Source organism: Canis aureus, chromosome 2, assembly GCF_053574225.1.
Source record: "Canis aureus isolate CA01 chromosome 2, VMU_Caureus_v.1.0, whole genome shotgun sequence".
NCBI lineage: Eukaryota > Metazoa > Chordata > Mammalia > Carnivora > Canidae > Canis > Canis aureus.
The window spans coordinates 17517599-17542943 of record NC_135612.1 but is presented as its reverse complement, the minus strand read 5'-3'; the positions used below and the strand labels follow the sequence as shown (position 1 = coordinate 17542943).

The following is a 25345-nucleotide window of genomic DNA, read 5'->3' as shown; positions in this document are numbered from 1 at the left end:
TAAAGGCTCTATCCCACAAGAAGACCTAATGATCATGAATATTTATTCCCCTAATGTGGGAAATGCCAAGTCTATCAATCAATTAATAACCAAAGTAAAGACATACTTAGATAATCATACACTAATACTGGGAGACTTCAACACGGCACTTTCTGCAAATGACAGATATTCTAAGCACAACATCTCCAAAGAAACAAGAGCTTTAAATGATACACTGGATCAGATGGATTTCACAGATATTTACAGAACTTCACATCTAAACGCAACTGAATACACATTCTTCTCAAGTGCACATGGAACTTTCTCCAGAATAGACCACATACTCGTCACAAATCAGGTCACAACTGATACCAAAAGATTGGGATTGTCCCCTGCATATTTTAAGACCACAATGCTTTGAAACTAGACTTCAATCACAAGAAGAAATTTGGAAGAAATTCAAACACGCGGAGGTTAAAGAGCATGCTGCTAAAAGATGAATGGGTTAACCAGGAAATTATAGAAGAATTAAAAAGAGTCATGGAAACTAATGAGAATGAAGATACAAATATTCAAAATATTTGGGATACAGCAAAAGCACTCCTAAGAGGAAAATATATCGCAATGCAAGCATCCCTCAAAAAATTGGAAAAAACTCAAATGCACAAGGTAACATTGCACCTAAAGGAACTGGAGAAAGAACTGCAAAGTAAAACCTACACCAAGCAGAAGAAGAGAGTTAATAAAGATTCGAGCAGAACTCAATGAAATAGAGACCAGAAGAACTGTAGAACAGATAAACAAAACCAGGAGTTGATTCTTTGAAAGAATTAATAAGACAGATAAACCATTAGCCAGCCTTATTAAAAATAAAAAAGACCCAAATTAATAAAATAATGAATGAAAGAGGAGAGATCACAACTAATACCAAAGAAATACAAATGATTTTAAAAATGTATTATGAGCAGCTATATGCCAACAAGTTAGGCACTCTAGAAGAAATGGATGCATTTCTGGAAAACCACAAATTACCAAAACTGGAACAGGAAGAAATAGAAAACAGGCCAATAACCAGGGAGGAAATTGAAGCAGTCATCGAAAACCTCCCAAGACACAAAAGTCCAGGGCCAGGTGGCTTCCCAGGGGAAACTATCAAACGTTTAAAGAAGAAACAATACCTATTCTATTAAAGCTGTTCCGAAACATATAGAGGGATGGAATACTTCCAATCTCCTTTTATGAGGCCAGCATCACCTTAATTCTAAAACCAGACAAAGACCCCACCAAGAAGGTAGTTATAGACCAATATCCCTGATGAACACAGATGCAAAAATTCTCAACAAGATACTAGCCAATAGGATCCAACAGTAGGTGAAGAAGATTATTCACTGTGACCAAGTGGGATTTATCCCCGGATGCAAAGTTCGTTCAACACTTGTAAAACAATCAACATGATAGATCACATCAATAAGAGAAAAAACAAGAACCATATAATCCTCTCAATAGATGGAGAGAAAGCATTTGACAAAATACAGCATCCATTCCTGATCAAAACTTCAGAGTATAGGGATAGAGGGAACATTCCCTAGCATCTTAAAAGCCAGCTACAAAAAGCTCACAGCAAATATCATTCTCAATGGGGAAGCACTGGGAGCCTTTCCCCTAAGATCAGGAACAAGACAGGGATGTCCACTCTCCCCACTGCCATTCAACATACTAGAAGTCCTAGCTAGCCTCAGCAATCAGACAACAAAAAGAAATAAAAGGCATTCAAATTGGCAAAAAAGAAGTCAAACGCTCCCTCTTCGCAGATAACATGATACTATACATAGAAAACCTGAAAGACTCGACCCCAAGATTGCTAGAACTCATACACTAATTCAGCAATGTGGTGGGATACAAAATCAATGCCCAGAAATCAGTGGCATTTTTATACACTAACAATGAGACTGAAGAGAGAGCAATTAAGGAATCAATCCCATTTACAACTGCACCCAAAAGCATAAGATACCTAGGAATAAACCTAACCAAAGAGGTAAAGGATCTATACCCTAAAAACTATAGAACACTTCTGAAAGAAATTGAGGAAGACACAAAGAGATGGGAAAATATTCCATGCTCATGGATTGAAAGAATTAATATTGTGAAAATGTCTATACTACTCAGGGCAATTTACACATTCAATGCAATCCCTATCAAAATACCATGGACTTTCTTCAGAGAGTTGGAAAAATAATCTTAAGATTTGTGTGGAATCAGAAAAGACCCCAAATAGCCAGGGGAATATTGAAAAAGAAAACCAGAGCCGGAGCATCACAATGCCAGATTTCAGGTTGTACTACAAAGCTGTGATCATTAAGACAGTGTGGTACTGGCACAAAAACAGACACATAGATCAGTGGAACAGAATAGAGAATCCAGAAGTGGACCCTGAACTTTATGGTCAACTAATATTCGATAAAGGAGGAAAGACTATCCATTGGAAGAAAGACAGTCTCTTCAATAAATGGTGCTGGGAAATTGGACGGCCACGTGCAGAAGAATGAAACTAGAGCATTCTCTTACACCACACACAAAGATAAACTCAAAATGGATGAAAGATCTAAATATGAGACAAGAGTCCATCAAAATCCTAGAGGAGGGGCAGTCCAGGTGGCTCACCAGTTTAGTGCCGCCTTTGGCCCAGGGCCTGATCCTGGAGACCCAGGATCGAGTCCCACATTGGGCTCCCTGCATGAAGCCTGTTTCTCCTTCTGCCTCTCTCTCTCTCTCTCTCTCTGTCTCTCATGAATAAATAAATAAAATCTTAAAAAAAAATCCTAGAGGAGAACATAGGCCACACCCTTTTTGACCTTGGCCACAGCAACTTCTTGCAAGATACATCCATGAAGCTAAGGGAAACAAAAGAAAAAATAAACTATTGGTACTTTATCAAGATAAAAAGCTTCTGCACAGCAAAAGAAACAATCAAAGCTAAAAAACAACCTATAGAATGGGAGAAGATTTTTGCAAATGACATATCAGAAAAAGGGCTAGTATCCAAGATCTATAAAGAACTTATTAAACTCAACAGCAAAGAAACAAACAATCGAATCATGAAATGGGCAGAAGACATGAACAGAAATTTCACCATAGAAGACATACACATGGACAACAAGCACATGAGAAAATGCTCCGCATCACTTGCCATCAAGGAAATACAAATCCAAACAACAATGAGATACCACCTCACACCAGTGAGAATGGCAAAAATTAACAAGACAGGAAACAACAAATGTTGGAGAAGATGTGGAGAAAGGGGAACCCTCTTGCACTATTGGTGGGAATGTGAACTGGTGCAGCCACTCTGGAAAACTGTGTGGAGGTTCCTCAAAGAGTTAAAAATAGACCTGCCCTGCGAACCAGCAATTGCACTGCTGGGGATTTACCCCAATGATACAGATGCAGTGAAACAGCAGGACGCCTGCACCCCAATGTTCACAGCAGCAATGTCCACAATAGCCAAAATGTGGAAGGAGCCTCGGTGTCTATCGACAGATGAATGGATAGAGAAGATGTGGTTTATGTATACAATGGAATATTACTCAGACATCAGAAACGACGAATACCCACCATTTGCTTCAATGTGGATGGAACTGGAGGGTGTTATGCTGAGTGAAGTAAGTCAATCGGAGAAGGACAAACATTATATGTTTCATTCATTTGGGGAATATAAAAAATAGTGAAAGGGATAAAGGGGAAAGGAGAGAAAATGAGTGGGAAATATCAGCGAGGGTGGCAAACCATGAGAGACTCCTAACTGAGAAATGAACAAGGGAGAGTGGAAGGGGAGGTGGGTGGGGGGGATGGGGTGACTGGGTGACAGGCACTGAAGGGGGCACTTGATGGGATGAGCACTGGGTGTTATACTATATGTTAGCAAATTGAACTCTAATAAAAAATATACAAAGATAAATGAATAAAAATTGTGGATTCTACACTCAAAACAATTTTTTTTTTGCAGAAAAATACATGAAAAGCACAAAGAAACAAAAACTACAGGATTTCTGGAGACCAAAAAAAGAACAATGATAAATCATTCTCTTAGTTGTTTATACCTCTAATTTTACAGAAGTTTCCATGCAATGTTTTCCATGTAGGGGCTTTCTCTCTCTCTTTCTGTCTGTCTCTGTTTTTTGTTTTTGTTTTTGTTTTGTTTTACTTTTAATTGCAGGAAAAGCAATATCCATGTAAGGTGTTTACAAATCTTTTATAAGATCTTTTTCTTTGTGATGTCCACCATCTCAAATTACTTACGTGTTACAAAACATTCTCATCTAGAATAATGAAGAAGGTGATAACAAAATATTAGCTCATTGTTTCCAGCTAGACATGTTGACAAGATCCCATGCTGACAGTTTTAGCTGTTAAGGAATTTTCTGGGGAGTACTGAATTTTTCTTAAAACACACTCCTGAAAATAAAAGAATAAATGTGTAAGAGAACTAACAGAGTTGGCCTTAACAGGAAAAAATATCTTGAGAGTGTCTTCAGATTTATTTTTGAAGCTACCAGGTAGTCTGCTGCTATATTAGGTAAAACCAATTTAACTTTTATAAATATTCATCATTAAATATGTAACGGACACAGGGAGGGTGGAGGGGAGGTGGACTCAGTGGCAAATTGATTTTAACCTTCTAAAAGGCATTTTTTTATACACACTTAGCAACTGAGCTCTGATTTGTCTTTATAGTGTCTTTGTCTTTTAAAAAATCCTAGGAACCCCCCAACTCCAACGGGTGAATCTTGATTTGTCTAAAGTCTTACAAGTGATCTCGGTGTCCTTACCAAGAGATTGATTCAGAGATTGGAGCTTGACACTACTTACTCTGTGGTGGTTTAATATATCAAATTTGGTTTACCAGAAAGTTAGAAAAAATTGTGTAATTGGTATCACTGAGCTATTAAAAAAACAAAGCTGAGAAAAAACTCGCTTGAAGAATTTTTGTCAGGTGTAGTAATAAGTCATTTGCTATTTCACCAATTTTGAATTGAGTACTCAGTTGCTAGCAACTGAAATTATTCCAGCTGATGTGGTCATTTTACATCACAGTTTATGACAAAACAGAGTGTAGTAAGTTGGTTTGAGTATCTGAGTCTTATCAGAGAAGGATTTACAAAAGAGTTGAAGCTGAGGAACGCAGGTTAAGAATTGGACTATATATAAGTGTTTTGAATTACAATTGTAGGCATTCGACTGGCATAATGTAGACAAAGGGGGAGTAGTGTGTTTTGGCGACATTGGTCTTGATCTTGTGGCAATGCCTATAATCTGATGGAGGTGAAAGAGATTGAACTAGAAAACTGAAATAGGAGTCCAGGTGTGAAACAGTGAGGGCTAGCAAGGGCATCATGATGAAAAGGAAGGGTTCGACTGAGAGAAATCTGAAAGAGAATCGGTGGACACAGTGACTGATTGATTAAATGCCCAAGATGAAAGTATGGATGAGCCGATGGCTGCTCTGAGCTTCTGAGCCTGTGTAAATGAAAGTCTGGACCCATGAATTGAAAACAGGTCAATCAAAAAATGAAGTTAATTTTGAGAGAGAGAAATCAAATTGAATTTAAGATAATCGTGGAACATTCAATAGCACAGATCTATTATGCTGCTAGAAATTCAGATCTGTCCTTTAAGATGAGAATTTCAGACTGAGTTGAGTTGTAATTTTGTATTCGGAAACCACTTGTTATGTGAAAACCACACCTTTCCTTCCACAGGGTGTGGGTGTCTTGGTAGGAACTCACATTTGGGTAGCAGCAGAAATAGACGTTTGAAATTCCTGCATGTTAAATTTTAGTTCTTCTTCATTATATAGTAGCTAATTCGTTCTTAAGTAGGTGATAATAGAGATTGAACTCTTAAAATAGAGACTGGTTATTATGTTATTACACTGTACTTAAAAAAAAACTCCTATAGGCTGTAAGAATGAAGAAAAACATACTGGAGACTCAGGTTTGGGTGTGTGTATGTGTGTGCACATGTATGTGTAATCTTTGTAACCCAGCCACATGAGAAAAAAAGAAACATAATGCCTTTCTTAAAACATTAACTCTAATAAATTAAGTAACTATTTCTTGACAAGAAAAAAAGAGGATTTTTTTTTGTTTTTTTGTGTCCCCCCCCCCCCCCCCCGCCCCGCTCTAGTCTAGTCAGTAATACCAATTGTAATGAGGGAATGTAGAGGGAGAACAGTTTTCTGGCAAGGAGAAACCATAGTAGACAAATCTGAGAAAATGAGATGCTGAAATTTCTGGTTACAGTATTCATTTTTAAAAAAAGGATCTGAAAAAAAGGGTGCACTGACAGCATCATCAGTGTAGCTGTGTAGCTGTATGGTGACACAGAAAGGATCCTGGAAGGGAAATCAGACAGTCTATGACGTGATCCGCTTGCTAGCACGTTATAGAAACTCAACGTACATTGGCCTGTTCAGTGCAATGACGGCATCTGAGTGTGGTTTGGAGAGGAGCAGGCAGCAGGGTTCAACATATGAACGCTGGAAGTGATCCACAGTTGTCTTGCTGAGGACCTGAAGCAGGGTCTCTGCCAAGTTCACCAGCCCCCCTCCCGCCAGCTTGATGGGAAGAGCCCATTCTCTAATTCACAGAATTGTTGGCAATATTTCAAAATGTCTCTAATATTTTGAAAAAACATAAAATTTCATAAATACATGGGGGAATTAAGAACATTGTAGGTGATTGAGTAAAATAACTTTTGCCTATTGCCAGCATAAAAGGGATGCAGCCATGGAAGCATCACACAACCATTGGGGAAAGGAGGCCTCTCATTTAAGAAACGATACAAATGAAAAAAGGATATCAGTTTAGATTATGGTTTTAAATATTTGCTCTACTCATTATTTTGTTTTCTCCTTTAGGGACTCTGGTGATAGGAATATTATTCCTTCTTTGCTGGTCTTTCATTTCTATGGGTTTCTAAGCCTTTTTACTTTTACTTTGTTGCTTTCTTGTCTGTCTTCAGTGCCCCTTGTTCAATTTCTTTTTTTTTTTTTTTAAAGATTTTATTTATTTATTCATGATAGTCACAGAGAGAGAGAGAGGCAGAGACACAGGCAGAGGGAGAAGCAGGCTCCATGCACCGGGAGCCCGACGTGGGATTCGATCCTGGGTCTCCAGGATCGTGCCCTGGGCCAAAGGCAGGCGCCAAACCGCTGCGCCACCCAGGGATCCCCCTTGTTCAATTTCTATTTGAGTCTTTCCCCTTCAGGCACCTAGTAATTTGTTCTTTATTTCTGAATTAATTTTGCTTTTTGTTTTTTTCCATTTCTTTCCTGAGTTCAATCAACTTTAAAAAATTTTTCTTCCTATTTATGTCTGTTCTGTTTATTGTATTTGGATTTCTAATGTAAGTTTTTTCCCCCCATATCCTCAAATGTGGAATTGAGTATTGTGATCATATTTGGCATGTGGATTTTTTGTTTTCTTCTGCTTCCTGTTTTTTGTTTGTTTGTTTGTTTTTGCAGGAGGGTTTTTTAAATCAGTTGGACAAAGTGACTTTTTTTCTGATATTTTTCAATAACACGGACTTACTGAGCTTCCTTTTGTTCACTTTTTTGATATTGGGGTGTTTAACAAGATTTCTACTTTAATGTCAGTCTAATCTATTGGTAGAGCACAGTCTGGGTACTTTTTTTTTGTTTTGTTTGTTTGTTTGTTTGTTTGTTTTTGTATTGATGTGGTGGGGCAGAGTGTGAAGCAAGCAAAAGCAGATCTAGAACTTCCAAAGATGGCAGGCCTCTTTCCCTTTTGATTGTATGGTGCTTCAATTGGCTGAATTTGCTTTTATGTGAGAAATAGATGAAAATTATTTGACTCTAAACTAGTCATATAAATTTATAGAGATATACTTTTTTTCTTTTCCTCTTCACCACTCAATTGCTAAGAAGTGATTTTTCCATTCTTCTTTGTTGTATTTTATTCCTCAGAAGCTATACATTTTGAAAACTCCCCCCTTTTAAATTGAGCCTACCCTTTTAAAGTTGCATGTTCTTTGAAATCACTTCCCTCTCATACATGCTGTGACCTGCCTGAAAGTATTTAAATATTTATATTTATTTAATTTATTTTTTGAAAGATTGTATTTATTTATTAGAGAGAGAGAAACATAGAACATGAGTGTGGGGTTAGGAGTGGCAGAGGGAGGGGGAGACAGAGTCTTTTTTTTTTTTTTTTTAATTTTTATTTATTTATGATAGTCACAGAGAGAGAGAGGCAGAGACACAGGCAGAGGGAGAAGCAGGCTCCATGCACCGGGAGCCCGACATGGGATTCGATCCCGGGTCTCCAGGATCGCGCCCTGGGCCAAAGGCAGGCGCCAAACCGCTGCGCCACCCAGGGATCCCGGGAGACAGAGTCTTAAGTAGACTCTGCACTGAGCATGGAGCCTGACCCTGGGTTTGATGTCACTACTCTCAGATTACAATCTGAACAGAAACAGTCAGTCACTTACCGACTGTACCACCTAGTGTCTCATTTATAATTCGTTTTAGATTTAGGTTAAACATAATCTTCCTGACCATTATTTTGATCTCCCTCAGATCCCTTCACTAGTTTCCTATTATTTCCTCCTTGAAATTTTTTTGGTCTGCCTTTGCTTGCCTCAAAGCCCTGCAACAGGGCAACAGAGTGGGGGGGAGTGACACCAGAAGAGATGGTGTACAGGAATTTGGTGATTTCTCTTTTCATTCCTTACATTTATTTTGATGTATGAGTATTGTCTATCTTCAGCTGGTGTTGAGGGCATAGTTTTATAAAGTATTTAATTTTCTCCCCTTGTTTATTATTGTTTGGGGCAATATTAGGAGGTAGAAGCTACATAGCTGCCACTGTCCTTGGCCTTCCAGAAGGCCTGGGCTTTAATGTGTAACTGCTATGAACATTTGTGTACAAGTTTTTTTTTGTGGTTGTATATTTTCATTATCTTGAATAAATATTTAGAGATGGAAGTGCTGGGTCATAAAATAGATTAGCATTTAATATTTAAAGAAATTGTCTAAGAGTTCTCTAAAGTTTTTGTACCAGTTGACTGTCCCACTGGTGGTAGAGAGAACTGTATATTCTGTTGATTTAGACATTAGAGCTGATTGAAAATTTTCCATGTTTTTTCTATCGCTGTTGTTGAGAAGTCAGCTGTCGATTTTATTGCTTTCCTTTATTTAAATTTTTAGTTTTATCTCTGGTTACATTTAATATCTCCTTTTTGTCTTTGATGTTCCATAATTTCCCCATGATGCAGGTGTCATTATTTTCATATATAATGCTTGAGGTTCATTTGGCTTTCTTGGTCTCAGTTTAATACTTTCTCATAGCCTAAAAAATTATATGCTGTCATCTCTGATAATTGCCTAATCTCCTTATTCTCATATTTTTCTTAAAAAACTCCAAGTTCTAGTATGTTTGACCATCTTTAATTATCTTTGAGATTTTCTATTTATTGGTTTGTTTGAATGTTTCTTTTACATAATTCATTGGAAAATTCTGTTTTTCAATTCAGTAATTCTCGTTTCACTAATATCCTTTAATTAGGCCAATTAATTTTTAGTTTTACATTTTGTGTTATATATTGTTAATTTTCAGTATGTTTAGAGACGCTTTATGGACTCATTCCTTGCTTGTATTTTTGAGCTTATTTTTTAATTTTTTCTTACACATAATCATGCTTATTTTACATTTGCTTGCTGATAATTTTAATATCTAAAGTCCTTAGGTATATAAATTTGCTATCAGTCGATTCCCTTAGGTATTATTCATGGTATTTTTTTCCTGTGTGTTTTGTGATTTTCTTTCTTTCTTTTTTTTTTTTTTTTGTATATATAAGCTGCTTATTTACCTTAGAAATTTTTGTTTGAAAATTCATTCTTCCAGCGGATTCCAGCAGACCAAACCAGCACCACTGAAAATTAAATTTTCCTCATGAGGTTTTTCAGGCAACAGTTTACTACATGATAATATGATTAGAACAAATACTTTAGGGGGAAATTTTGTTTGTTTGTTACCTTCACTTGGTGCCAAGTTTGAGACTGGCCATTTTTCTTGTTCTTCTCTTCTCTGTGGCAGCTTTATTTTTGCTTCACTATTACACACTGATGGTGTGTCAATTAAGGCCTCAGTTTGTGATGATGATCCTTCCCTAACTTAGCAGGATCTTGGATTCATATCCTGTTCCCCATTCTGCAGCCACAGTGGGAAATTGAGGAAATTCGGATTTGGCAACATATGTCATAGAAAGATTGAGCTCAGTAGATTCCTCTTTTCACTAATTTTTGCCCATTTTAGTGGATTTTACCTGGTTAATTGATTGTTACCAAAGTATCTTATCTGCCATTCCATTAGCTCTGAAAATCTGGATGCTATTTTAAGTGACTATTCAGACACTAGTGGAAAACTTTAGGTAGGGCAATGAACTAGGTACTTCTATAAATAGAGGAAAAAGAGAAAGTTTGATTTTTCCCAGAGCCTTGGAGAAAAAAATTATATATTTATGCTTCAGAATTAAGATATATTCCATTTAGCATTATGTTTATATTGACACTCTATACCATTTGAGAGTATATTATAAAGAATGTGAAATATCAGTGTCTTCATGATACTCTTAGCTATTTCTACATAAATAAATAAATAGATACATAAATAATAAAGAGACACAAAGAGATTAATCCCATTTTAAGTTAAAATGTTAACCATAATGATCTCAAAGTTACACAATGCCAATATTTTTCATTCTTACTATTAATAACTGTAGAGACAAAACACATGCAAAAAATTTTGCTAGGTAGGAGATTAAAGTACCACTTTTTAAAATTGTAAGCTATTTAAGAGATTGTTTTAGAAATTGTAAAAAAAAAAGGACCTTGAAACAATGTTTTTAAAAATTAAGAACTGATTCCATATGACATTAAAACTGATAAATCATAGTATTATGCAGAAATTAGCAAGATAAACAACTAATTTTGTTAAACCAGAACCATTTTGAAATTTAACTTTGTTTTTAACAGTTTCTTTTTTTAAAATTTTATTTATTTATTCATGAGAGAAAAAGAGAGACAGAGAGAGAGAGAGAGGCAGATACACAGGCAGAGGGAGAAGCAGGCTCCATGCAGGGACCCTCATGTGGGACTCGATCCCGTGTCTCCAGGATCACACCCTGGGCTGAAGGCAGCGCCAAACTGCTGAGCCACCCGGGCTGCCCCTGTTTTTAACAGTTTTATTTATTTATTTATTTTTATGATAGTCACACACACACACAGAGCGAGAGAGAGGCAGAGACATACGCAGAGGGAGAAGCAGGCTCCATGCACAGGGAGCCCGACGTGGGATTCGATCCCGGGTATCCATGATCGCGCCCTGGGCCAAAGGCAGGCGCTAAACCGCTGTGCCACCCAGGGATCCCAACAGTTTTAATTTTTATTTGCAGTTTGTTTTTTTAATTTTGACTTGTATGGTTCTAGTTCCAGATTTTAAATAGAATCAAACTCAACTGGTTTGAGAACCTTGGTTGTTTATTTTGGTATCATTATGTTCCACCTCCCTGTATGACAATTTCAGGTACTCAACAGCTAAGTTCAATGAATCGCTTTGGAGACTTAAGAATTTTTCTATCTCTGAATGTTTGTAATGTACATATTTACAAAGTTTTCACATGTATTCATGCCTCCATATTTTATGCATATATATATACATATTTCTTTAATTCTAAATCTCTATGAAAATAGTATATACATAACCTTCATTCTTCTTGTGTAAAAAATGAAACCTTGAGAGATTAAGAAAAATAATTATTCCAAATCACTATACTCTAACTTTAGATTTCTTGTGTCAGTTAAATGTGGATTTATTTAGGAGATGAGGGAATAAACTCTCCTTATAAGAAAAAATAATCACAGACTTCAAACATGCAATCTTCCACCTTTTCTTATTTAAAACTACTGTGGGTCTTTGGCCAGTATCCAGAATACATGATGGACATTTTAGGTTATCTATTTCAAATTTCTGTTCTTAGAAGGAGACCAGTTCTTTTTGAATGTATTTCGGTTATCTTTCTTTATCTAACACTATTCAGAGTTGAAAGTATTACAGTGAGATTTAGCTATTCTGCCTTTGTGAGCTTGTTCTGATTTTCCCTTTGTCTGAATACATCTATATAATATCTTACATTTATATAAGCTTTATTTGAAAGCACTTCTATATCTATCATCTCATTTTATCTTTACAACAACCATCTGTGCTTCACAGGGAGTTACTACTATACCATTTACAGCTGGAGAAAATGACACCAAGGAAGGTCAAGTGGTTTGTTTAATATTATGAAATTATTAGAGGAGCCACAGGACTAGAGCCTACGTGTTTTCAATCTTTGCCTAAGATCTTCTCTTAAGATAGGATTGCATGTCCTTCCATATCAACAATGCAATTCATTTATTATATCAGCAAAAATATACAAAATAGTTTATCAAATATTTGATTAATGACTAAGTATTTTTTGAGTGGGCAGAGTAATTATTTGATTTTAGCATGTCCTTGTTCATAAAACTAAGTGTTTCACTTTGTTTTAAGTGCTATTTATTTAAAAAAAAAAGTCTTGAGTTTCTACTATACTAGGTATTCTTCAAAGCAATGTTTTTATGGGGATAATAAAAATCAGTTAATATTTTTTCCTTTTTTAGGAAATTACTGCATCTTTGCCCAGCTAAAAGGAAATATGCACAAATTCAGAGTTAAAAATAAATAATTTGGGGCCTCCAGTTTGTACTGTATTCTTGTTTATACTAGTTTGGAAATATATGGGAGGTGAAAAGTCCGAATTATTTTGAAATGTACCAAAAATTAAATTCTATGGTCATAAAGCTGTATGTATACAAAGTAATCTTATAACAATAGAATAAAATAAGTCAATGCTTTGTTTATCTTTCACTTCAGGAATAAAATACGTAAGTGAAATTTCCAGACTACTGAATATCAATTTTTCAAATACCAAGGACTAACAATTTAGGTGAAAATATTTTTTAAATGTAATACACCATTTCATTTCCTTCTTAACATAATATTTAAATGCTTTTGATGTCTGAATCCTATCTTTATGATCATGTGTTTCAGTAAACTACATTGAACAGCTAGCGCTTAAGCTACCATGTACTTGGTAGTTGTCTTAGCTTCACCTTCCCTTCTTTTTAAAATGTCTTGTTCTATCAGAATAACCTTGCTGAGTGTTTATTTTTAATTTATTTGCCGCATACTATAATTTAGAAACAAATAATCCTTGAAAGGTAGACATATAGGCAGCTTTAGCTTAAAATCAGCTTGTTTTTCATTGGAGACAATTATACAATAAAACAACTGAACATAAATGTATGAGAAATGTTCAATCTCAATAGTAAAAAATGCTTATTAAAGCAATTTTTAAATGCCTATTGAATTTCCAGTTTTCTCCCATCAAAGTGGTAATGTTTTATATTAATGCTCACACTTTTTAATTGTGGAAAAATAAACATTATTGTATAGTGTTGCAATTTGTCAGTATGTATCAATAGCCATAAAATGGTACATAACTTTAATACAGAAATTGTACTCTTAGATGTTTATACTAAAAAATTGTCGGTAATTGTACACATATGTAAGTAGGTACATAAATGTTATGTTCTATGTTATTCCTTTGTGTTCTCTCTTCGAGGCAGAGATAGGTAAATAGATAAAGAGAAATAGATGTATATGTGTTTATATAGAGGAGATATGATAAATTATTAAATGAAAAAAAGCTAGTTTTAAATACTCTGTTTTAATAAAACATTTATTTATTTATGAATACATAGAAATAGGAATTAGTCTGTAATGAAGAACATCAAGTAGTCAATAATAGTTATCTCTCAGTGGTGAGAATATAAGGATTTTATTATAATATAAGAATATAAGGATTTTCTTAATTTTTTACATATCTGTATAATAAAGAAGGGTAAGTGCATGGATGTATTCCTAACATTCCAGTTCTAGGGGATCATATACAGAATTCCCAAGATAATGAGAAGCATTGAACACATAGTTGGAACTGGAAGAAGTTGTGTAACTTTGGCATAGAAGGATTGTGAAAATTGCAAAGGCTGTAGAAATATATTAGGCTGGGAAAGAAAGTGATAGTCATAGCCTAGAGAGACTTGGTACCAGGCCAATGGTTTAGAATTTTATTTTATTGTCAGCAGGGAGTCACTGAAGTATTTCTATTGTTTAATGATCTCATCAGAGTTGTACTTTAGGAACATTAGGTCAATAGTTACCCATATTGTGGATTATCAGGAAAGGATCTAGAGTTAAGAAAGTGAGCTAGGAGGGTTTTGAAAGGTTTCTCAAATTATACCTTTGCATTTGCAGTATCCATAGAGCTGATTATATAAAGCATTGACATAAAAGAGAAATGTACCATAAGAGAGATCAAATACTTTGGTTTGAGAACATTTTATGTGGAAAAACTATGAATTAATGAAGAGCCAACAAAGAGTTACACCTGCCATGTCTGGTGTTTGTCCTTTTTAAAATACAAGATGTGCTATTTACTTGGGCTTTTAGTATAATTGGGTTTTTCATATGCAAAGTTGGATATCAAAGCAAAAGTCATCATAACCTGAAAATTATTCACAAATAAACCAATCAGTTATGAAATTAGTGTCCACTGAAGCATTTCCCCCAACAATTAACCCTAATGTCTACCTTGTATTTGTATAGTTCATTATCTTTCTAATTGTCAGATGTTATATGTTTGTAATGGGACTATTGTTATCTTCATTTTGATTGAGACATGGTAATAGAAATTTAAAGTAGATGATCCAAAATAATTAGATTACTTACACAAATTAAGACTATAAATGGGTCAAGTTGTAGGAAACTATAAAGGATTTGAGGGGAATGACTTTGGAAAGAGCATGGTTGGGATTCTGTTTGTCCCAAAAAAAGGAGTATAGGTAGATGTGCTTGCTCCTCTTGAATTTTCAGCTAGACTGGTAGGACAGCTTGAAATGTGTTCCTTGTAATATGGAGAGACAGTGAATGGGATCTAACTCACATTGAAAAGAGAGCTTAAGGACAAGACGTGAGCAAAAGCAGCCTCGGTCAGAAGAGGAGGCCACATGAAGACTGCTGCCACAGCTTGAAAACACTGAAGAAATTGAGGGTAAATGTTAAGCCATGAGCCAAAGGACCCGAATGATTGTGTCATGAGAGTTAAAATTGGAGAAATTCAGCAAGAGCATTCCATAAAACATAGAAAAAAATGTTAGATTTAATTATTTACCTGGAACAAAGAGCTTGAAACTGTTTCATAAGAAGAACAATCATAAGAGAAATTTCTGTTTTCTCTGGCTCCCTGTCCCTTTCCACATCTCTTCAAACTTAACTTGCTTCAACCTTGATTGGAAATGGCAGAAACGCTAGTTAGGAATAAAAATGATAATAGACATGTCATATAGATACCATACAAGGAAAGAGGGAAAAAAATTTACACCATGTGCACTCAAGAGACTACAGAATTTTTCTCTAAAATATCTAGATGATGGAAAGATTAACTTTAGATCAAATTGAAAGTTTTGATTAATATCTGGTTCTGGGTATTCCAAATTATGAGTTTAAACTTCATACCTAAGTTTACCAATGAATTCATGGGCCCTGCCTGAGTGTCTATCTGGGAATAGGGACTGGGGGAGAAAGATATACACATCAACTGGACTTAAAAGGAAAGTGACAACACAGTAAAGTTGCTTTAATAATTTTACTACAGGAGGCTTGCTTGTTTAACTTAACCATTCAATGTTGCCAAAAATAATAAAATAAAAAAGTGAAATTGCAAGTTAAATGATGAAGATGTAAGTGAAGTCAATGAAAATGATATTGGCATCTGATTAACAAACGAAAAGTAGCTCATATATGTAGTTCTAGAGGAAAAATAATTTTAAGCCCACTCCTATAACTGCTATAATCTCGCCCTTTATGTAGTTCTAAAGGAAAAATAATTTTAAACCCTCTCCTATAACTGCTATAGTCTCACCCTCCAAATAAAGTTATATCAAAACTTTTGGTTAAATAAATGTCTATAGCTTAGATTATTTTCCTATATAACTATTTTCACAGCTAAATCATAATGTGCACCATCATTGTATTTCCTTTCTTGTAAGATCCTTTATAAACTATTCTTTGCCTTGGAGCAGGCTAATTTTCAAAAATGTTAAATTGCTTTTTTAAAAATGTGCTTATTATTAATACTATTCAAAGTAAAACCTTTATTAATATGGTTAAGCTTATTAGGTACTTCTATAAGTATTTTTTAAATATTTTGTTTATATGAGAGAGAGAGAGAGAGAGAGCATGAGATGTGGGGAGGGGCAAAGGGAGAGGGAGAAGCAGATTCCTCATTGCACATAGAGACTAATAGGGACCTGGGGCTTGAATCTAGAACCCTGACATCGTGACTTGAATGACCCAGGTGCCCCTTTATCAGTATTTTTTAAATTGGGTAAATAACTCACAGAATCTTTCATCTTTCTGCTCTAAGCTGAGGTCTTTGTCTTTAAGCCTGCTTCAAATCTGTCATTCTGGAATTTTACCTAATCACTACCATGACAAAAGTCTCAGCCTCTATAACATATTGGGTCCTCAGTTTTCCATAGCCTATCATACATTTTATTTTTTCTAAGTTTACTTTCCATTTTCATAGAGTACATTCTCCAGTGGTTTCCTGCAAAGTGTAAATGAGAAATAAAAAAATTGAGAAAAAATCAAGACTTTGCATATCAGAATATACCTTTAATTTATTCTGAGAGCTGTTTGAACTTTGTATAGAGAATTCTAGGATGGAAATGATTTCCTCCAAAATTCTGGACACATTTCTTATTTTCTCCATGTTTTCAGTGTTAGTCTTGAGACATCTAAAGGTCATCCAGTTTTCATCAGTGTTGATGTAGTTTTTTTTTTTTTTTCTCTCTCTGGAAAATTTTAATAATTATATCCCTAGTACTCTGAAATATAGTCAAAATATTTCTTATGTTGGTCTTTTTAATTAATTTGTTGCCCTAGGAAATTGGTCTCCTTATTCTGGGAACTTACACCCTTTAGTATAAATTTTATTTGAAATATTATTTCTCTGATAATTTCCTCTGTCCATTTTCCTGTACTCTTTGTTTCTCTTCTGTTTATGAGTCAGCTCTTGGACCTTGTAGATATATCTTCTCATTTAAAAAAAAAGATTTATTTATTTATCTGAGAGAGGGAGTGAGAGAGAAAGAGAGAGAGTGAGCATGTGCGTGCATAAACAGGGGAAGGGTAAGAGGGAAAGGGAGAGAATCTCCAGCAGACTCTTCACTGAGCATGGAGCATGAGGTGGGGTTTGATCTCATGACCTGGAGATCATTACCTGAGCCAAAATCAAGAGTTGGACGCTTAACCAACTGGACCACCCAGGCACCCTTATCTCCTCATTTTTAATTTATTTTTCTTTTTACCTGCTTTCTTCCCTGTGAACTTCTGCTAAAATATTATTTTTATAATATTTTTAATGCCATAATATTTCTGCTAAAATATTATTTTTATAATATTTTAATTTTATAATATTTTTAATATTTTATAGTATTTTTATAATATTTTTAATCTTTCTTGGTCTCTCAAATTCATTTCCATTGAATATTGTTCTGAGGTCATGGGTGTAACATTTTCCCTAAGAATATTTATAATATTGTTTTAAATTTTTATTTGCACTATCCATTTTCTTTGAGTGCTATTTTTTTGTGTTTATAAGTATGATCTTTATCTTTCAAGTTAGAAACTTCTCAAGTATTTTGATATGATCTTAACTATTGAGACTTTCTTTACACCTATGTGATAGTGAGGCTCTTACGGAAGTTCTGTGCTTGACTATAGAGCGATTGGATTGGAATCAAGATGTTTGGCAAGATTCTCTCCCAATAAAATGACCTTTCATTTGTTTACGTTGCTAATTTTTTCCATACCCTTCAGTACTGTGAGAAGTGGGAAGTGAAAAACTCCTGTCAGAGATGTGGGTGCCCTGGACCATAGTGAGGGAAGAGATGAATCTGAGACTCTGATGTTCCAGCATGTATAGCTTTCTTAATCCCTTGGTTTCCAAATACAGTATCTCACACTCCTGTTCTTTGCTATCCCTGGCATCTTCAAATCCTCTGCTCTTTGGTTTAGTCTTTCCAAAGTGTATACTCTGGCCTTCTTCTTTCTTAAATCTAGCTTTCAAAAATAGCTAGGATCTCCGAATTCTGAGCCTCTCTCAGTGTATAATCGGTTCACTTCTTCTAGATACCCTTGCTCAAATTTAGCTTTTTCCACTTGGCTGAATAAACCATCTGCCTTCCATCTGGCAAAGTTTAATATCCTCTATATCTTCGGGCACTTCCTTCACTGTTTTCTTAGCCTATGGTTTTATATTGTTTTATTCCTTTATTGTTATGGAAAGCTACAAACTTTTGTATGGTAGGTAAATTCAGCATTTCTTTTAATTTTTTTTTTTTCTGTGTAGAGATCTTTATTCCCCCAAGTAATGACAATACTAAGGAAGCTAACATTTATTTTCTACTCTGTGACAGACATTGTACTAGGCATTATACAAATTACCTCGTTTAATTCTTATGCTATCCTATAACATAATACTATTATTATCCAAGATTTAGAGTGAGGAAACTGAGGCTTACAGAACTTAAGTGATTTGCCTCACGGCTAAAAGGCAGCAAATAGGAGATCTGGGGTTTGTATCAGAGCCATCTGATTCTGTTGAATTGCTTTAGCTATTATTCAGCTGTGTATAATAATTGTACATTAGTCAGGGTTTGGCAAAGTGTGTAGAGACCATTCTGGGAATAGTTGGTCAGGTCCTGGCAAAAATGATTTTATTGTATTTTGCTTGTTTTTTAATGGCAATAGTTTTTCCTACAGGAGACTATGAGTGTTACTATCCGTATTTTTAACATTATTTATTAATACGTATTTTATGTAACATAAAATCCACCCACTTTAAGAATACAGCCATGAATTTTAGGAACTTTACAATGTAAAACAGTCATCACCATATATCTGTTTTAGAATATCTTTATTCCTTCAGTAAGATACCTTATACTCTCATATACTGGGAATCCTTATTTCCACCCCAGCCACTAAGCAACCACTATTTTACATTATGTCTCTACAAATTTATCATTTCTGAATATTTTACATATATGGGATCATGATTTGTAGCTCTTATGTTTGACTTTTTTAACCTAGCAGAATGTTTTTGAGGTTCATCCATGATATTGCATTTGTCAGTAGTTTATTTCTTTTCATCACTGAATAGCATTCAATTGTATAAATATATCACAATTAGTCTACTTATTCACAACTTGGTGGACATTTAATTTGTTTCCAGCTTGGGACTATTATGAATAATGCCACCCTTGATTTGTAAATTTTTGCTGGGTCATACAATAGTTTTATATTTAACTTTCTGAGAAACTGCTAACCTGTTTTCCAAAGTAGCTGCAGTATTTAATACTATCAGTATTTTTAATGCCTTGAAACCTTAACATTTATTCTTTTTTCACTGGTATTTCCTGGCCACGGCCTCAAATGACCCACAGAAGAGATCCTCTCTCTAAAGAGTGATGCACAGGTTCTCTTCAGACTCCTTGTCTCCATTTTCACATTCCATTTTTCCAAACTTTCTTGCAGACCTTTTAAACTTTTAATTTTAAGTAAACTATTCTTTCTTTCTTTCTTTCTTTCTTTCTTTCTTTCTTTCTTTCTTTCTTTCTTTTCTTTCTTCTTTCTTTCTTTCTCCCTTCCTTCCTTCCTTCCTTCCTTCCTTCCTTCCTTCCTTCCTTCCTTCCTTCCTTCCTTCCTTTTTAAAGAGAGAGTGAGCATGCATGAGTGGGGAGGGGAGGGGCAGTGGGAAAGGGAGAGAGAGAATCTTAAGTGGGCTCCATACCCAGTGCAGAGCCTGACCTGAGTCTCAATCTCTCTACCCTGAGATTATGACCTGAGCTTAAATCAAGAGTCAGACACTTAACCAACTCAGCAACTCAGTCACTCCTAAGTAAACTTGGTTTAAACGCACACACACAAGTCGTAAATGAAGAGATTCATGGTGTTTTACAAATTTAACACCTACCCATGTAAGCATAACACATTTCATGATATGGGATAAGACCAGCACACAGGAGCCTTGCTCATTATCCTACGATGCATTCCCCAAGAGATAACCACCATTCTGCCTTATATGATAATAGATTTGTTTTTAAAATTATTGATCCTTATATAAAATGAATTTTTATTCTATCTTTATAACAGCTATGTTGAGCTAAGTATACCCTTACAAAATTAAAATTATTGTTTTTTATTTTAGTTACATGGTTGTGCAACAATCAGCACTATCTAATTTTAGAACATTTTTATCACCTCCAAAACCCATATCCATTAACCCATAACACTCCTTGTGCCCTTCCCATCTAAGCCCCTGGCAACCATTAATCTACTTCTGTATTTATGAATAAACACATTCCGAACATTTTATATAAATGGAATCATACATTATATGTATTTTGTGACTGGCTTCTTTAACATAGCAAAATGCTTACAGAGTCCATCCTTGTTATCATAAGTATCAGTACTAATTCTTTCTTTAATGCTGAATCAGATTCCATCACATGAATATACCACATTAGGCTATCCATTTATCATTGGATAGGCATTTAGTTTCAATTTTTTGACTATTATGACTCTTGCTTCTATGAACACTTGTGTACATTTTTTTGTGGATGTAAATTTTTAATTCTCTTGGGTATATCTCTGGGAGTGGAATTGTTGCCTTATATGGGAACTCTGTGTATTTAATATTTTGTGAAACTACCAAACTGTTTTCAAAAGTGACTGCACCATTTTATAATACCACCAACAATTCATGAGGATTCCAATCTCTTCACTTCTTCTCCAATGCTTATTACTGTTTGTCTTTTTTTATTTTAACTATTGTAATGGGTCTGATGTGGTATTTATTTCATTGTGGTTTTGCTTTCCATTTTCCTAATTACTATGGCTGTTAAACATCTTTTTAATGTACTTATTGACCATGTATTTATCTAAATTGGATAAAGTTCTTTTGAAATCTTTTCTTGATTTCAATTTGATTATTTTTTTATTGATGGGTTGAAAAGGTTTTTAAAATATATTCTTGATACAAGTCTCTTATCCAATATATAATTTGCATATGTTCTTCTAATCTCTGGGTTGTCTTTTTCACTTCTTAAATGTCTTCTCTGAAGCACAATATTTTTAAATTTAATGAAATCCAATTTATCTAATATTTGTGTGTGTGTGTGTGTGTGTAGCGTCCTATCTAAGAAATCATTGTTAACACACGATCATGAAGATTTACTCCTCTGCTTCCTTCTAGGAGGTTAGTAATTTTTGCCGTTAAGTGGGTCTGTGATCAATTGAAGTTAATTTTTGTGTATGGTGTGAGATAGGAATGCAACTTTAGTTTTTGCATGTAGGTATCCATTTGTCCTAGTAATTTTGTTTTTTTTTTTTGTCCTAGTAGTTTCTATGAAACACTGCCTATTTAATTATCTTAGCACCATTGTTGAAAATTAACCAACCAGAATTATAAGGGTTTATTTCCGGACCCTAAATTGTATTCCCCAGATCTATATATCTATCGTTATGCCAATAACATAGTGTCTTAAATATCATAACGTTGTAGTAGGTTTTGAAATCTGAATGCATGTGTCCTTAAATTCTGTTTCTCTTTTTCAATATTATTTTGGCTATTCCGTATCCTTTGACTTTCCATATGAATTTTAGAATCAGTTTGTCAATTGAGCAAAAATAACATCCAAGATTTTGATAGGAATTGCTCTGAATCTGCAGATCAATTTAGGAAGTATCACTACCTTAACAATTTAGGTCCTCCATTCTATGTTTATGCGATGCCTTTCCACTTACTTAAGTCTCCTTTAAATTTTTCATTAATGTTTTGTACTTTTCAATAAAAAGTACACTATTTTTATTAAATTTACCATTATATATTTTATTACTTTTTCATGCCATTGTAAGTTGCTATTAATCATTCTCTTAATTTTATTTTTTAGTTGTTCTTTACTAGTGTATAGAAGTACAGTTGGTTTTTGTATGTTGATTTTGCATCCTGCAGCTTTCTTGAACTCATTCATTAGTTCTGATAGTATGTTGTGTGAATTGCCTAGGAACTTCTAGAAATATGATTTTGTCACTCGAGAATAGAAATGGTTTTGCTTCATTCTTTCTAACGGGGTGCATTTGCTTTTCCTGCCTAATTGCCCTAGAAAGAATCTCCAGTACAGAATTAAATAGAAATGGTAAGAGAGGCAGCTTTGCTTTGTTTCTGATGTTACGGGGGAAATATTCAGTCTTTTTCATAAGTAAGTATGGTGTGAGCTGTGGGTTTCTCATAGATACTCATTATTAGGTTGAGGATATTCTCTTGTACTTCTAGTTAGTTGAATCTTTTTTATTATTACAGTGCATTGGATTTTGTCAAATATCTTTTCTGTCTCTATTTGTTTTATGCTGTGGTTTTGCCTTTTGTCCTACTAATAAGGTATATTATAGTAATTGATATAGATATTAAAACAAGCCTTATATTCTTAGATAAATTGATCATGGTATAAATAATTCTTTGTATACATAGCTGAATTCTCTGTGTGACTATTTTGTTGAGGATTTTTACATATATGTCAATAATGGGTATTTATCTACAACTATTCTTTTTTTGTGATGCATTTTTCTGGTTTTGGTATGAGTGATATTAGTCTTAGTGTTCTACCCTATTCTATTTCTTGGAAGATTCTGTGAAGGATTGGAATTAATTCTTCTTAAAGTATTTGGTAAAATTCATTTGTAAAGCCGTCTGGGCCTGGGCTTTTCATTGTGGTAAGTTGATTTTTGTTTGTTATTTAAGTAGCAACTCAATGTCTTTTCCTTTTATAAGCCCATGCAAATTTCCTATTTCTTCATGAATCACTTTGGTTATTGCTGTCATTCTAGGAATCTGTCAATTTCATCTAGCTAATCTATTTTTTTGCATAACATTGTTAATAATATTTCCTTATAAACATTTGTATTTCAGTAGAGAAGTAGTGGTGCCTCCTCTTTTATTCTTGGTTTTAATAATTTGAATCATGTCTTTTTCTCTTGGTAAGACTAAGTAAAGGTTTCTCAATTTTATTGGTCTTTTCAAAGACCCAACCTTTGGTTTTACTGTTATTTTTCAATTATTCAGCTATTCTCTATTTCAATATTATTTCTCAAATCCTCATTATCTCCTTTATGCTTTTTGTTAGTTTACTTTGATATTTTTTTTTCTAGTTCTGTAAGGTGAGATTTTAGGTTATTGATTTGAGATCTATATTCTTTTTTTAATATAAGTGTTTACAGGTATAAATTTCCCTCTGAACACTATTTTTGCTGTACATGATAAATTTATTTATATTGTTTTTTTATTTCTTTTAAAAATATTTTATTTATTTTTATTTTTTTAAAGATTTTATTTATTTATTCATGAGAGACAGAGAGAGAGAGAGGCAGAGACATAGGCAGAGGGAGAAGCAGGCTTCTCACAGGGAGCCTGATGTGGGACTTGATCCTGGGACTTCAGGATCACGCCCTGGGCCAAAGGCAGGCACTCAACCGCTGAGCTACCCAGGCATCCCTTGTTTTTTATTTCTATCCCTCTCAAAGCATTGTCTAATTTTTCTTGAAAATTTTTTTGACAAAAAAGAGTAATCATTTTAAATGGTTATTTATGAATATATTGCTTAATTTCCACAAATTTGTGAAGTTTCCCAAACTTTGTGACTGATTTCTAACTTTATTCCATTTTGGTTAGAGAACATAGTTTGTATGAAATCAATAGTTTTAAGTTTAGTTAGGCTTTCGTCCTTTTTTTTTTTTTTCACTTCTTTCAACTTCTTTCACTCAACATTGTTTTTGTGAGGTTCATCTCTGTAGTTTGATTATTTAGCTTTATAATGTACCATGGTATGAATATTATACAATTAATTACCTAGTAAATTGATGGGTAATGGTGAGTAAACTGTTTAGTTTATCTGCATTAGTTTTACATCTTAAATGCATATTTTGGTGTGCATATGTATGCATTTTTTTGTGTGTATATAGCTTGGAATAGAATTACTGTGTTATAGGGATATAGGTATTACATGTGTGCGTGTGGAGTGTGTGTATGTATTCAAGTTTAGCATATACTTTGCTTTCCCACAAACAACATGAGAATTTTACTTGCTTCACATCCTCACCATCCTTGTGCTCTCACTATTTTTAATTTTGGAAATTTTGGTGGGTATATAGGGCAATCTCAATATGACTTCAGTTTGCATTTTCTAGTGTCTAATGAGGTTGATCCCTTTTCCTGTTTATTGGATATTCGGACATACTCTTTTGTTAATGGTCTACTCAGGAACTTTCTTTAACACATTGCCTATAATTTTTAGGAGTGTGTATATATTCTGAGTATGCATATTTTGTATGTATGTGTGTGTACTGAAAATATCTTCTAGATTAAGGAATTCTCATATTTTTAGTTTGCTGTTTTTATATTGATTAGGTGAATAATCTTAACAAATTTTGTGTCAATGGAAACGATTATATGAGTTTTCTCATTTATTCCTTAGTTCATATATTTGTTTTTTATTTTTTTCTAAAAGTTTATTTATTTATTTAAAAGAGAGAGAGAACACATGAGAGAGAGCATGAACAGAGGGGAGGGGCTGAGGGAGAGAGAGAAACAGACTTCCTGCTGAGCAGAGAGCTATATTCCAGGACCCTGGGATCATGACCTGAGCTGAAGGCAAACACTTAACTGACTGAGCCTCCTGGGTGCCCTCATATATTTATTTTTAGTATGAAACTAATCTTGTACTCTTCAAATAAAATATTGTCCAGATGCTTAATACTTTTAGATTTTTACCAGATTTAATTTTTTATTATTTTGTTTAAAACTTTGGGATCTTTTTCACTAAAGAAATTGACCTGTAATTTTCTTTCTTGTAATGTTTTCTCCAGGTTTGGTCCCAGAATCATGCTGCTCTCACAAAATGACTTTAAAGGTATTTCTTATTTTTCTATTCTTTGTGAGGGTTTTTTTTTTTTTTTTTTTTTTTTTTTTTTGTGAGGGTTTTAAATAGCCATGTTTCATTTTACATATTTGAAAGATTTACCAGTGAGGCAATCTGGCCCTAAGATTCTCTCTCTCTTTTTAAAGATTTTATTTATTTATTTGAGAG

General features: G+C 34.2%; 1 long non-coding RNA gene across 14 annotated transcripts in view; it reads left to right on the top strand.

The window, feature by feature from the left end:
• The window catches only part of LOC144293771 (uncharacterized), a 583355-nt gene that overhangs the window by 488858 nt on the left and 69152 nt on the right, over positions 1-25345 (top strand). For all 14 annotated transcript variants that reach the window (XR_013361068.1, XR_013361104.1, XR_013361085.1 and 11 more), the window contains one exon: positions 25125-25168. This is a non-coding gene — a long non-coding RNA (uncharacterized LOC144293771). The remainder of the gene's footprint in view (positions 1-25124; positions 25169-25345) is intronic.